We start from the raw sequence: 16,482 nt of genomic DNA, 5'->3' as shown, positions 1-16,482 counted from the left end.
GTGTAGCTATTAGCCCATTTTTGACTCAGTGGAACTAGAAAACTGACAAAAAGACAGACTTGAAGACTTTGCAGACTTTATACATATATTTATAAATATGGTCTAATAGTGATATTTTAGTATAATTGAAATACTATTATTGTTTTTATTACTATATTATTATATTATTATTACTATATTACTGTAGGGCTATTTTACATACCAAATTATTTTCATTTTCATTTTGATGTTTTTTTTTTTTTTTTTAGTTTTAGTAATAGGCCTATCTGTTTGTGTGTATGTCATTTTATTAGTTTTTTTTTAATCTATTAATTTAGCAGTTCTTTATCGTTTTAGTATATATATATATATATATATATATATATATATATATATATATATATATATATATATATATATATATTATCAGTTTTAGTTACCTCAAGTTATTTTGTACATCAAGTTAAACTCAAAGTTTTTTAATACCTTTTATTATGTCACGGTCCACACACCAAAATAAATCAATAATTAACTAAAAAACACTTCACACAAACCAAACACAAAAACAATAAAATAATCAAATCAAGCGCTGGTCGGCGCAAATGACTTGAACTGTGCGATGCGTTTGCCGCGAACAACTGCGATGGTTTGCCGCGAACGCAAACTAACTCAACTCAATGAACTGTGCGAAGAGCTTATGACGTCCGGATGTTTCAGAAATTTGTTTTCATTTGCGTGAGTGACGCATCAATGCAAATAACTTGAACAAGTCAATGCAAATAAGCCTTTTTCGCCCAAGCATTAAGGCTTCACCGGCGAAGAGCTTATTGACGTTTAAAACGCCTCGTGACTAAACAAAGGGCGATGTGAGTTCACACCGACGCGAAAAACGCCACGCGTTTTTTTTAAAAAACGCCTCGGGTTAAAAAAGAATGGCGCTTTTGCACACGTGTCTGGAGCTTCTGAAGTTTGGGGGCGCTCATTTGCTGAGCACACATACGTAACGGCGAAAGAGATATACGCCAAGAGTGACGCAAAATGAATGTAGAGTTGCTGGTCTCGTTGGTGTCGGATTATATGCAAACGCGACAGCGATTACAAAAATCTTGAAGTATCTTGAGCAAATGTTTGCATGTTCAGCGAAATCGCAAAGGAAGGGTCTGACAGACAGGTAAAGTTGTTTTTGTTTGTTTTGTTTTAATTTGTTTTACACATGAAGTTGTTTTTGTTTGTTTTGTTTTAATTTGTTTTACACATGCACTCAAGGTGTGTTTTGTTTGTCTAAAATAGTTTACAGAAAAAAAACTGGTGTGCAAATCCTCACAATGGGACATATAGAAATCACCAAATGTGTGCATATTTTGTCATCACAATTTCAGATTCATAATAAAAAATACAGATTATTTCACAGACATCATTCAGAAAACAAAGCCTATACATAGTTATACAGAGCATCTTTCAAAGATTTGATGAAACTAACCTGGCAAACCCAATCAAAGTGTCTCAGGTTTGATTCTTTATTTAAATTAATGTCCTCAATTGTATAACTGGTAAGTCCTTTTCTCTTATGAATGACCTTATGTAACAGAAACAGCTAGTGTTTGTCTGTGCCTGTTAACTATGACTAGTTTCTAGAGTCGGTACTTGATGTGGAGAGCATGTCTGGCAATGTCATTTGTGTGAAGAGATGCTTAACATTCAATCAATTCAAAATTCTGTCAGTTTCTAATCATTAGATCTTTTCTGTGCATGTGTGTGTGGAGACTGAAGATGTGGCCTGTGTGAACGCTCAAGACGAAATAGTCACTCTTCACTGAGCAGATGGACTTGATGCAAAACGATGCAAGTGCGATGATCCACTTGACATTTCCTTGATTGCATTTGCCTGGACATGAACAAACACATTCACACAGAGAGATATACACATATCAAATAAACTGAAAGAAATCATATTTGTGCGGCTTCACTAAGGGCAAGAGAGCAGACGTCCTTATTCTCTGTAGGTGGTAGCCAAACAGAAACTTCCTGGATACTGACTAAATATCATTCATGAATTATTGAATTGACTTACTGGAAAGACATTCATGTGACCCCACGTAGTACAATGCATCCATAAACATAATATGCAACATATGGTATTGATTTTGAAATGATATATGCACATAAAAATATATGCACAAATAAAAAAGGTTACTGTGAGGAAAAAATGAGAACTAGTAACACTGTGAGATATTATCACTAGATACAATGTCACAATTATGAAATCTAAAGTTGCACTTATGATAAATAAATGTGCAATTATGAGAAATAAAGTCATGATTACCTTCATGATTTCATACCTTCATGATCACGTAGTCATGATTTAACTGTTCTTTAAATGAACTGATTTATGTTATTATATATACATGAATTTGTGTGATTTGAGTCATACGGAAATGTAGCATTTTTAGAAAAACAAAAAGCATGAAGGTGCACCCCTGAATCAAATCAATGAGGCATTAGTAAATCATACAAAAACATACAAGACTGTACAAATTCATATGAAATTGCCACCAATACATAAAAATGTAAAATAGTTGCGAACTGCCATGAGAGTGTGTTGGTTTTCTAGTTTTGTGAATTGCATTTATCATAAAATTTCATTTAATGCTGTTACCCTAATTTAAATCCTATTTTTGTGTGTGTGTGTGTGTGTGTGTGTGTGCGTGTTAGTTAAATCCTCTGATTGCAGAATTAAACATATCATGTACATTTGATACAGGAGAGACCATACCGCCTTCCTCTTTGTTGGGTTGTCACAATAACAATTCGACAGAGCCAATCAGGAGAAGTGGGACTCATTTACTCAGAGGCAGAAAAAGTTCAAATGAAGACATCATGAATTCTCTGATTACTTTCTTGTGGTCTTCCAGGAAATAAATCCGTTCCTCCTCTCCCTTCCTCAATCATCCTCTTATTCTTTCGCTCCTCTGTTCTTTTGTTGTATTTCACTATCCTTAGCCCATTTCCTCTCTGCATGTGCCTGAGGAATTCAGAATACCTGGAGTTCTTCTCTGTTGTCTTATCCTGTTCCTCCAGCTTTCTGCTTTTTCTCTCTGCCACAAACCTTGTGCGATGGTTTTGTTCTGTGGGTTCATGGTGTGCTGTACTGTTCTATGCTCTCCGTGTGTCCCCTAATCTCTAAAACACATAGGGTTTGCTTTAAAGACTCCAATCCCCCTGTGCAAACACACAAACGCTCACATACATGCACACACAGGCCAGAGGGCACTGTTTGAACATCTGTTCATTGTCTCGTTGTGCCAAAGCAGCACTTTTCTCGCTCTTTCCATGTCATTCTTTCCATTATTAACACAGCAGATTTATTTCTTTTTCCCTTTTATCTCAAATTTTCTGTTTTGATCCCTTGTGTCTCTTTATAAGTGAAATGCATTCAGCAAGCTCTGTCACCAAACAAAGCTTTTCTGGTCACCAAAGGTACACTTCTGGGACAAATGCTGTCTCTTGTTAACATTGTTGACACCTCATATTGACCATATTTTTATATTTGCATAATTCCTGGATAAGGCTTTGCATTAAAACAAAAAAGTTGATTTAATCTGTCTTGCCTGGGGCGTCATGCGTCAGGGCTGCCGCTGCACAGTATTATATTTAAACATGATGCAGCACACAACATACTGAATCATTCAATGGAAAAAGATTTATGCTGCACAAGCTGTGGTAAATAATGACTCCTTGTCATATAGCAGACATCTTTTACTTGCTTTTTAATTAGAAACTTGTTTCTGTCAAATTAATTTGCCCATGTCATCTCTTACATCATTTACTGCCATTTTTTAATCTGGATGCAGATATATATCTGAAAAATACTTTACTGAACTGAACTCACATCTGAGAAGTTAATTAACTAGAAGTTAATCTGACTCGCTTACTGAATTGCAATGTATCATTAGTGATTGCAAGTTATGCATCAGGAGAAATAATAATAAAAAAATCATTAAAGCTACAAGGTACACATTGAGCTAAATAAATAAAGTAAAATTCTATATACAGTACTGTTCAAATGTTTGGGGTCTGTAAGACTTTTTTTTAAGAATTTAATAATTTTGTTAAGCAAAGATGCAGTAAATGAATCAAAAATATGAATCTAAAATGTAAAATGTTAAAAAAATATATATTTCTATCTCAAATATATGCTGTTCTTCTATTTTTTTTATTATTTTACTTTAAATATATTAAAAAAGAAAACGGTTATTTTAAATTGTAAAAATATTTCATACTATTGCTTAGTATGTTTGATCAAATAAATGCAGCCTTAGTGATCATAAGAGACTTTTTCCAAAAGCATGATTGAGAAAATGACAGGATTTTTTTATTATTATTATTATTTTTTTTTAGAAACTTGGTTGAACTGGAATGGAGATATATAATGCAGACAGTCCATAACAAAACAAGATTATGACAATGCACACATGCTCTCGCAACCCTAGGCCCAGGGTCTCTAATTACTGTCTCATTAGATGAAGCTGTGTTAAACACAAAATCTTTCTCTCTCACACACACAGACAGTCATGTACATGCACACAATTAGGAAAACAGATGCTTCCCTCCCTTGTCCATTGTGAAAAAGATCCTTTCAGCTTATCCAGGCAGAGTGTGAAAAATTAGCCTGAGTGCCCTCTTCAAAACACCATGGCAACTCTCTGGCCAGTCCTGGTTTATTTCTTAACCTTAATTCCCCCTTTTCAAACCACCTCTTAACCACAATGAATTCTCTCTCCTTCTTTCTTTGTCTCTCCACTATTCTTTCTTTGCCTTCTCTCCTTTCTTGTTAACAATGAAACTAGACAGATCTTAATACCAAAATTATAAAGCTGACTTTGAAGCCAAAAAATGGCTTGACTGTGTGATATTTGCCAAAGCTTCCAGACTATGGCAAACAGCCCTGGGCTAAAAAGAAAAACACAATTAAACAAAGCAAATTACTAATTGAATGGTTCTTTGTTCCTCCATTTGCAACTCTAATTTTTCTGTTGCAGCAGGAACCAAGTTTGATGTCTACCAGACCTTCTGTTTCAGTAGGGCTTTATCTTTGATTTTAGATGACCCTAGACACAATTGGCCTCAAATCATGGTCTTTTTTATTTATTTATTTTTTTCAAATGGAAAGAGGTGAGTGTTGTGATGAATAATGCATCAAGGCTGGTTTCCAGTCTGTTACTATGTTAGACTGCCTCAGTCCAAGCCATCCTTCACTCTTCCAGACAAGGATCCAGCAAAGGCATTAGAATCGGAGTGTTCATATGGACAGCCACTTCCAGGACTAATGGAATAAGAAATAATTAAATTCTTTCAGCTTGAGTAACCTAGAGTAAAGCCTTTTCTCAAACACTTTCTTCATATCTCTCTCAGACACAGACACCATTTCTCCTAAACACCCTTAAATTAAATATTCTTTATTGGCTTCAATGGTTCCTTAAGAAACATTTACCAATAATGGAACATTTCTGGTCAACAAAAGGTTCTTTATATCAGAAGAAGGTTTTTTAGATTTTTAAAATGTTCTTCACTTCTTTTAAGAAAATCTTGAAACATTCTTTGAAGAACCAAAAATGGTTCTTCTGTGACTTCTCTGCAAAAATGTCCTTTTGCAGCCCTTATTTTTAAGAGTACATGCACTGACATATGTCTTATCAATAGTTCTGTTCTATCTCATTCGGTTAAAATTGCTGGAGAAATGAGTCAGGATGCTAAATATTTATTCATTTATTTATTTGTTGAATGCGAGATGAACACACCTGCTTTGAGTTACAATGAGCTCAATCAGTATCCACCCACAGTGGTTATCATGCACACACACTCAGGCAGAGTAATAGCACACCTGTGTTTTGATGTTTACATGCAGACAGAGAATCCGACTGTGGTCATTATCTGCATGTCTGTGTTTTGTAAAGATGAAGCCACTTATGTAAACAATACTTGACATGTTCTTTGCCTTGCTTTACGAAGTGCTGCATGATTCACAGACAACATCAATACTTATAGAAAGGGAGAGATGTGTATGTGCATGCTTTTAATATGCCTATAAAGAGAGAGAGAGAGAGAAATTAAAGAGAGAGAGAGAGAGAGAGAGAGAGAGAGAGAGAGAGAGAGAAATGAAAGAGTAAGTGAGTCAGATGTCATCAGTGGGGGCCACTTTGTCATATTTTATTTGAGGCTTTATAAATATCATCCTGGAAAAAAACAATGAAGGGTAATAGCATCCCCAGTCTATTTGCTTTCCTATATTCTTGTCAATGCACAGATGAGTCTCAGACTCATCTGTGCAGCTCACTAATTAGCTATTCCACATCTGAGTTCTAATTCAAAGCAGATGAAAATGAATTTATGTGCCTTATTTCAGGAGAGTGTTAGGTGAATTCATTAACATGAAGTTCATTATACTGATAGAAATTAGCAGATTTAGCACCTGATTAAATTAACAAACTGTGTGTGTGTGTGTGTGTGTGTGTGTGTGTGTGTGTGTGTGTGTGTGTGTGTGTGTGTGTGTGTGTGTGTGTGTGTGTGTGTGTGTGTGTGTGTGTGAAAGAGAAGGAAAGGGCAATAGACAGACAGATAAAATTCAGTACTGTTGCTCTAATATTGTTGGTTTCTGTATGATACATCACTTTCCTCATTATACTATGACAAAATCAGCACTGCTGGACTTTAATTTAGAGTCTCCAAATATATTTGGGATATAGAAGCCCAAATGTGTCACAATACATAAAAAAAAATATTTAACTATAACAGTAAATAACAGAGAATAACACTAAAGATGTTTTTTATGATGACAGCATACAAGACAGAATAACAAGTTTCAAACTCTAAACTTTAAACACTGCAATAAATTCTAGAGAGTTTGCCTAAAGATGCACAATGAAACCTTAAAAGGTTAGAGACAGATATTATGAAAAGATAGGATACTCTGATGCGAAATGACAGGTGAGAAATGACATTCTTACCTTGTAGAACGGGTCTGTTTTAGAAAGAAAAGGGTTCCTGTGGGAACACAACAAATATCACCTCATGCCAACTGAGAAGGCCTTGATCTACCACAATAAAATGTTTTCTGGCAGCAAAGGTTAATATATGATATAATTTCCTTTTGGCAGATGTTTTGTGTATCTGCTTAAAAATCCAAAGGCACCAAATTTAATTTAAATTGGATGGAAAAAATGTTACAGTACTTCCAGAAGCACTTGAGATCATTACTATTGTAATTTAACCTGACCATATGCAATGCATTAAAGTCAACAAACATTGTAATTTGTAACACATTTACTTAGAAAACTTAACATATATCTGAACGAAACATAACATGGAATATATAAAGTGGACATTACAAATCAAAACAGAGCCAGAATGAACGTAAGTAATTTTAATAACTGACATTATCCAGTAGCTCAAATGATGAAAGGAAAATTCACTTCAAATGAATCTATCTATCTATCTACTTACTGTAGTAACATATATGGTGAATCACACAAGGTCAATTTTGATTTCATGTTGACATATTTCATATTTCAGTTTAAAATTTTAGACACAATGATTTGGAATTACATCTCCCTTGTGTAAATGCAAATTGATATTATAGATATTGTTTCTGTAAATCGTCTCATGCAAAAAGCTGTAAAAAGATTTACATAAGTGAGAGGCAAAAGAAATGTTATGTAGGAGAGAGAAAGAATGTTGTCACCTCCACACACACACACACACACACACACACACTTGTGTTGAATGCCTCCATCAGATCAGTGTCTCCACAAGGTGTTATTTCAGCTGTTAATCACATACTTCTCACACACAGACACCCTTCAGAGAGATAAGTAGTTGTTGCAGACCTCCACAGAAATAGCATGGCATATGTGCCAAGCTGGCAAACAAAAGGCATAAACTTTGTGTGTGTGCCTGATATTGTCATGATTACACACACTTAATTTGTTACAGGAAATACATTAGCGTGTGGACGTGACTGGTTATGTGTATTTACACGGATTTAGAGGTGAGAAACTGTTTGTGTGGGTTTCACCGTTATGGTTCTCACCCGCAATAATAAGTGTCAGCACGGCACTCTCCTGTTCTCCTCCTCTCTTCCTTCATTACCATCCTATCAACCGTCCTTCTCTCTCCAGGGAAGCACGGAGACAGAGTGCAGGCACGCACATACGTGCACACCACTTAACAGCCATCTCCACGTCCCCCCGCATGTCACATGCACTTCACTTAATACAGAATCTGCTTCATAATACCACAGCCAATTATCACAAAACCTTTTCTATTCCTTTTCTATCTTTTCTAAATTAGGATTCACCCAGCATCCCTTTCCCTGATTTTTTCATTCATCAGTCTCTTTACAATTATATTTCAACTAGTTGTCATACATAAATTTATTCAGATATTTTTGCGAAGCACTTTCTCGGCAGGGCGCTGAAGACACACAGGTGTAAATTTCCAAAAGAGCAGATTAGCATGTGATTCAATAAAAAAATTAAAATAAATTGACTTTGCATTAACATGCAAGATAGAAAGCCATACATATTTTACCATTCAGGCGTTTGAGGTCAGTAAGATTTTTAATTATTTGAAGTCTCTTAAACTCACCAAGGCTCCTTTTGATACAGAAAAAAAATTACTATAAATCCAGTAATAAAATAAAAGATTATTAAAATGTAAAACAACTTTTCTATTTCAATACGTTTTAAAATGTAATTTATTCCTGTGATGTCAAAGCTGAATTTTCAGCATCATCACTCCAGGCTTCAGTGTCACATGATCATTCAGAAATCATTCTAATATGATGATTTGCTGCTCAAGAAATATTTCTCGTTATTATTAATGTAGTGCTAATTAATTAAATTCTTTAAAACTAAAAAAGATAGTTCAACAGAGCAGCATTTATTTGAAAATTATTTGAAAACCCTAAACATCTGAATGGTAGTGTATAAATAGATGACCTGTTAAAAGTCCCTGTGAATATGAAGAATCAGAACATTAAAGTACTCATTTCATTAGCCTCATGTGGAACGTCAAAATGTATTAATTTTCAATTCATGACCAAACATTCTCTGAAGGCTTTTAATCCTTCAATGAATTTGTGGATCTGGTTCACAAAACTGGTCTAAGCAATTCATTCACAAATCCAACTGATCCAGTTTTTAAGTTCAATACTTTGGCTCACAAATAGCTATCATATGACTCCTATATATATATATATATATATATATATATATATATATATATATATATATATATATATATATATATATATATATATATATCATATGAAACCTCAGAATATAGCACACACATAATATCAAAGTCCTTTTAAGACAAGTGATGTCACTCGGTGACCATCTTTGAAACGCCTCTCAGGCATCCAAGTGCAGCTCCTATCTCTTTGAATGGGGAAACATCAAATTCTACAAAACTGTTCACTAGGCTTGCGATTCAATTTCATATTTGAAATCACCAAAGAAATCTGATAACAACTGTGTCATAAATGTTGTTTATTTTGCTCGTTTCATTATAAAAAGCTTATTATTTAGGCTAGATCATGCAGTGCGCATGTGCAGTCCTGAGCGCATGTCTCAGAACACTGACTGTTTCTATAGCAACCGGACGCTTCTTACTGCAGCTGCAGTGATGCGCTGACTTTACCGATTAGTGATTGGTTCCTTCATTCAGAAGGCAGGGCTTCCTCCGATTGAGCAGCCATATTGAGCGTTGCATTTTTCCCCATTCAAAACTATACAAGTTACACGTCTTGGGTATTCTATAGACTTTGACAATATGGACCACTTTTCTGATGTTTTTGTTTCCTTTATATGAAATCTCTGGTCCTTATTTACTGAAAATACATAAAAACCCAGTTTATTTTCAAAATATACACAGGAGAAAGGCATACTATAAAAACAAAAGGGTGAGTAAATAATGACAGGATGTTTGGGTGAATTATCTATTTAAAAACTTTTCACTGTATGTGGTTTTTCAAGTACATAAGAATCATGGGTTAAAGAGAATGGCAAGATTCTTAAATCAATGTGTCACTACATTTCAAACGGGTGTCCTGAATGCCTCCGATTGTAATTTCCATCAGCAATGAGGTCTCATAAAGAAATCCTCCTGTATGTGCAGCTGTTCAGATCAATTTCTGTTCATGCATGAGCAGGAAGTGACAGGAAGTCCATAAACCTCTGCACTGTACTTTTGACACTCGTTGTAATACATTAAACGGAATCTCAGAAGGTTCTCTTGCACACCACATGTCCTACAGAAATATCAATATTTACTTGATCTATAATCATCCAAAACATTATTACTGGAACAAATGCATGAAACAGCCTATACTCATGCACAATCACTCCCTCAGCGCAGCTAATTTGTTTGCCTGTCTTTGTAAACATGACGAGCAATAGTCATCGGACACACATGCACGTTGGTGCAGATCTACACACACAAATACACACAAGTACACTTTATCAGCCAACCAATTTTAGGAAACAAAGAAAGGACGGGATGTAATTTCAGTCCAGTCCATAAATCGACATTGTCATGATTGGCTGATTGTCTGGACACATTAAGAGCTCTGCTGCATGTTTAACTATAATGAAAGTCAGCTATAATTCAGCACGGAATAGCAGAATAGATAAAGTCATGCAGCTTAGTCTTTGATTATGATAATATATGTACATATTTCTGCAGCTGATTAAGAGAAGCAAATGTGCAACGCCCGACACGGTCAGAAGCATTTAACATGGCTAATTTCCATGGAAAAGGCGGTTGTGTGTGTTGGGGGACGGTTGCTATTGATCTTACATGGGGATGAAGGGTTATAGTGGTTAAGATTTAGGATTTAATAACCTGATGGTTACTTGTTCAAATCCCAAAAGAAATCACAGCTGTATTGTTGCACACTTAAAGCCAGTTCATGATGCACTATATGGAAATATTTAGTGATTGGTCATGTGACAATAATAAAGACCCTCTCAGTGGGTCCGATGATGTTTTTCATCAGGATATAATAGCACAGGGGTTTTCAAAATTATGAAGCCAAGAACCCCCTCCCAAAAATATACCTTGTGTACTCTGTGAGAAAAATAGTAAGTGACATTATAAATGACGGCATATTATATATTAGAATGATTTCTGATGGACCATGTGACACTGAAGACTGGAGTAATGATGCTGAAAATTCAGCTTTGAATCACAGGAATAAAATACATTTTAAAATATATTAAAATATAAAAATATAAAACTGTTATTTTAAACTGTAATAATATAAGATAAATATATCATTTTTGCAATAATATTAAAACCTTCATGTCATTTTTCAAAACTCTAGACAAATAATTCACAACTGATGATCAAAATGCACAGTTTTCAAAATGCTTAACACTTTTTCCAAATGCTTGGATAAAACACATATAAACCTGAGATCTTTTGTTCATTTCACTAAAATCACCGGTACAGAATGACACTACTTAACATCAAAGTATTACTATTTCAAAATGCAACTCACACCTTACATCTGAGTTGAGTGTCTATTCCATAATTTCATTAAAATGATCTAACTATCAATTAATACATATGCTCAAAATGCTAACTGTTGCATTACAATTGATGCATAGTTTTTATGGAAAATGGTGAACAATATTACATGTTTAGATTATGAAAGTGAAGCTAAGTATGTTAATGTATGATCAATTTCAAGATGTCTGTTGTTGGGAGATTTTTAAAAAATCTATACCATTGTTTTTTATGTATTTCTAAACATTCTGCAAGTGCAAGACTTCTTTAAAGATATGAATGCAACATGCAAAGTTTTGAATATTGGACAGCCTGTGTTACAAATAATGACTGTTTTGTGTTTTGTGTCTAGAGTTTTGAAAAAATTACATCAAGGGTCTGAAATTGGTGACACAATTTCTGTAAAAAGCTGTAATAATAAATAATATTAAATCAAAATATGTATTTAAAAAAAAACAATATATAGTGGTCAAACTAACTTTTTATCTGTACATCTTTTAATTTTCTATACACTTTCTTGAGGCCCCTGAGGGTGCTCAGACCCTGTTTTGAAATATATATAAATAGATGGAGTTGTCATAAAAAACAGACAGGCCACTTTCAGGTGGGCCAGCATCTCTGTAGGAAACTATTTTGGGAAGTGTTTAAGGCCTCCTGAAAGGAGAGGTGTTGTGGTTATCTGTCCAATTCACACTTCATGAAGGTGAGAAGAGAAGAGGAAAAAAAACATAAGAGATAGACAAGCTATCACACGCATACCACCCCCCGATGACCCTCATCAGAGAGTAAGGGAAAACAGTACGGTTGTCACAGGAACGCTGATGAGGCGTACCGATCCTAACAGGCAGACCGTGCACCTTATCTCCAAAGCAACTATGAGCTGACACACGTGTAAAGTGGGTGACAAGGCACTGGTGTGTGGATCTGCAGCCCTCCAGCAAGGCCATCTGTCCACACACATCACACCAGCCCTAATGAGGCAGCTAAAGTTCAGCTTAACTCCATTCCAGTCAGGAACGCCCTTGGGCACCCCAAAGGACAGCCAGATGTCCCGATCACAAAGGGCCACTGGATTAGCAAAGGTGGTAACTGGTGCGATACCTGAATCAGTGCCCTGTAGTAGAAAGAAGAAATCAGAAAGTATATGTTGCATGTTTAAATCCTCGTGTTCTATGTGGCCCTGTTTATATCTCATAAGACACAGTCAAGTAAATTGGAACTGGAAACTACAATCTAAAAACAAATATTTTGGTTTAACAAGAAAAAAAAATATGGAACAATTTACATCAATCTTTTTTTAAAGTTATTGAATTTCTGTTCAAATAAACATTATGTTTACAGTTTTTTTATTAGTTTTGGTACTATTTTCACGAGCAAAACTCTTAGTACTAATATCACAACAGACCATCAAAAGTGTTTTTCAAACATTTCAACATATTTTCAATTGTCTTAGTACAATACATACAATCACAAAGTACTCTTTTCATTACACAAAATAAGATTCATTCATATTAACTGTCTTACATAAAGCTCTTACTATCAAACATGTTATTTGCATGTCTTCCCATTTAGTTTAATACTTTAACAATAAGGGTACATGGACAATCATGAACTAATGCCTAAAGTAATACTTAATTCATCAAATACTAATGATTATTAAAGTTTTGTACTAAGAGTTTTAAAAATGTACACCTTACTTATGCAAACAGTACCAAACCAATTTAAAAAACTGAACAGAATAGAGGAACGTAATGATTTGCAGCATGAACACAATTTTTTATGTTGATTACTCTGATACTTAAAAGTTTAAGTATCTGATACTCTGATACTTAAAACTTTTGTTTGCTTTAAACAAGTTAAGACAGAAATATTATGAGATCAATTAATTTAACAACATGTAAAGCATCATTAAAAATGCTTGTGTCGTGGAAGATTTTTAGGTTTAACCAGCAACAGGCAGAAAAAAGAAAACACATGGAAAACTCAAATACATGGGGAAAAAATTAAAACAAAGACAGGGCTGTCATTAATAACAATTGCTATAGACTTATAGTCAATAGTCAAGTGAAATGTTCCAGTGTTCAAGCCATTTTCCTTTAAGAGAAAGGTATAAGTTAAGTTGAGGTATTGGTAGGATTAGGGATGTAGAAGATGATCATGCAGAATATGTGCTTTATAAGTACTAATAAACAGGCAATATGTTATTAATATGCATGCTAAGTAACTAGTTAATAGTGAGAATTGGTCTCTATACCAAAGTGTTACCACATCTATGCATAGCAGTCAATAAATACATTAGAGTGTATGGACATGTTATTATTGATACTAAACTAATATGTAGCATATGCACAATACAATGCATTGTATGCATAAAGGCCTTGCATTTGCCAAAATGTCAAGTACCCAGCACCCAGGTAAAAAAAATAAAATAAAATAATAACCTAGCAAAATGACCCAACAGGATGAAGCTAACATTTTTTTTTTTTTTACTTGAGACTTGTAACAACAACATACATTTTAAAATATCTGTTATATATAATACTGGTTTATATAATATTACTAAAATACTAAGTAAGCATACATACTCTACAGTATGCATGATTGTGTTCATTTCATCAGGGTGATTTAAAATCAACAACCAACACATGATATTTCTTATATACTGTATAATAGAAAAGTGACCACAGGTGTGCACTGAGCAGTGAACCAGCAAACCACATCTACATTAGTCCACCTCCACACTGACTTACCCACACTGCACTGCACAATCATCTTCCTCTGCCTGTCTCTATCATGCCTACTTTGCTCAGTCATTGACAGCTGCTCTGATATCCAGGTCATTATCAGAATTGAAAGTCATGCAGGATCATCAGTACAGGACTCAGATGAACCCTTCTGTAGAAAAGAATCCCGAGCTCTAGACATTGTGATGACGACATTAGTGGTGGAAAAAGAAATGAATAAATTCCTCCAGCACCCGGAGCCCTGGGACCACGACAAATTGAAATCTGTCGGTCATGACTCTTCAATTAAAGGGGAGAAAATCTGGAAATATATAACTCTGCAACTTTCCAGCAGCTGTCACAAAAGGAAATCAGCCACACTAATGACCTGGATCCATCTGAAATAGAAATATTCACAAAGTGACTGGATGTCAAATGAACTGGTTTCATTGCTTTCATCCCTTTCATGTCTGCAACCTCACATGCCTCTCAATGGCCACAAAGCATTATTATGCTTTAGATGTAATTAAATGGACTAGAAAAAATGTATTTTGGCTGAACTTAATTTAATTCAACACAGTGGTTCCATGCATTTGAAAACGGGTTTCTTAAACATTAAATTAAACTGTGAACTACATTAAATGAATGCAATATGATTACACGTCGAAGTAATGCAAAAGAAGTAATGCAGGGAGCCACGGCTCACATTAGTATGCTAAACAAATCCATTTTTATCCTATGTATGGTGTTGACAGGAAACATAAGAGAGACAAAATGAGCCTCTCTGCCAGCCTTTGCATAGTAATTACAATAAAGCAACATACTCTTCCTTTACTTATCATTTTTCTAAACACAAGCTCCACTCTTCACCACAAATTTAACCCCAAACACCCCAATGTAACAGAAACTATTCTCAATTCAACATAATAACACTTTAAACAAAGAAGTCTTCCTTTTTTCTCATTTCGGCAGGGTAGAACTGAAAATCAACTGTTCAAACCAAGGACTCATGGTCTGACAAGCACAACCTGGTTAGTCTCTGCTGGTAGATGTCATAACTACAGTACACAGTCTGGTTGTTGTTAATGTTGACTAAAACTAAAACTAGAGCTGAAATAAAATATAAATATTATATGGATTTTTTATTTTTTTTTTTACTTAAAGAAATTAAAAATTAGATGTGTGTCCTTGGCAAATAACTGAAATTAAATAAGTTGAAGTACTAAAATGAAAAGCTACTGAAAAGTAGATAAATTATACTAAAATAACACTGTCTGATTCTAAACAGCATTTTTATCTACTGACCATTAAAATGCATTCAGATAAAACAGATGTTTGCAAGCAACATATAAATGGAAAAACAATTGCATTAATATCACTGATGTTTAACCCTGTCCAGACTGTTTTTTGAAGTGCTTTTAGAATTGTAAAATGCTGAATTGAGTCAAAATAATAAATACATAGATAAATCAAAAAATCAAAGATAAAAATAAAAAAACTATACTAGAATCTCAAATAATATTTAAACATAATTATAAAAAAAGGTTTATAAAACAAATATGTTTTTAACTTACTCTATGGAATGGTTTATTATTAAATTATATTCAACATAACCATTTAAATTAACCAAAATATAATTACTGAATTATTCAAAAAAATAATCACAGAATTATTGCATATGAGAAAATACAAAAATTAAATCAGAAAAAAATATTCCTGGTTTAAATATGGCTAATTGTGGAACAAAATTCAGGTAAAATGTGTTAGGTCGAAGCAATTTCGATTTATTTTTTAAAACACATTCAGTTTATTAGTATTCTTACACAAAATCTCATTCATGAATCCCCACAGTCATGATAAATATGCATCATATTAAATTTATTAGTTTAGGTGAAATGGTTTAATCCAAATGGCTGGAAATGTTATGTGCAAATTAAATAAATAATTGCATATGCATATTTACTCAAATTTCACAATAACTACTGCACACTTTTCAGTGAGAATGTAATGGCAGGGAAGAGGAAGTAAGTGGAAGAGATGAAAGCTTGCAGTCTTAGGTATGTGTACTGCACAGGTAAGATCCAGTGAGAGTGATTATTGACCTCTGTCCCTCAGGACTCCAGTGGGACGTGAGAATGAACTGAGACGCTTATCAGGCCTATCTTAGCCTGCTTTTAGACAGAGAGATAGCGGGGGAGTGAGAGATGGACAC

This window comes from Cyprinus carpio, chromosome B3 (assembly GCF_018340385.1).
Source record: "Cyprinus carpio isolate SPL01 chromosome B3, ASM1834038v1, whole genome shotgun sequence".
Lineage (NCBI taxonomy): Eukaryota > Metazoa > Chordata > Actinopteri > Cypriniformes > Cyprinidae > Cyprinus > Cyprinus carpio.
This window is presented reverse-complemented; position numbering follows the sequence as displayed.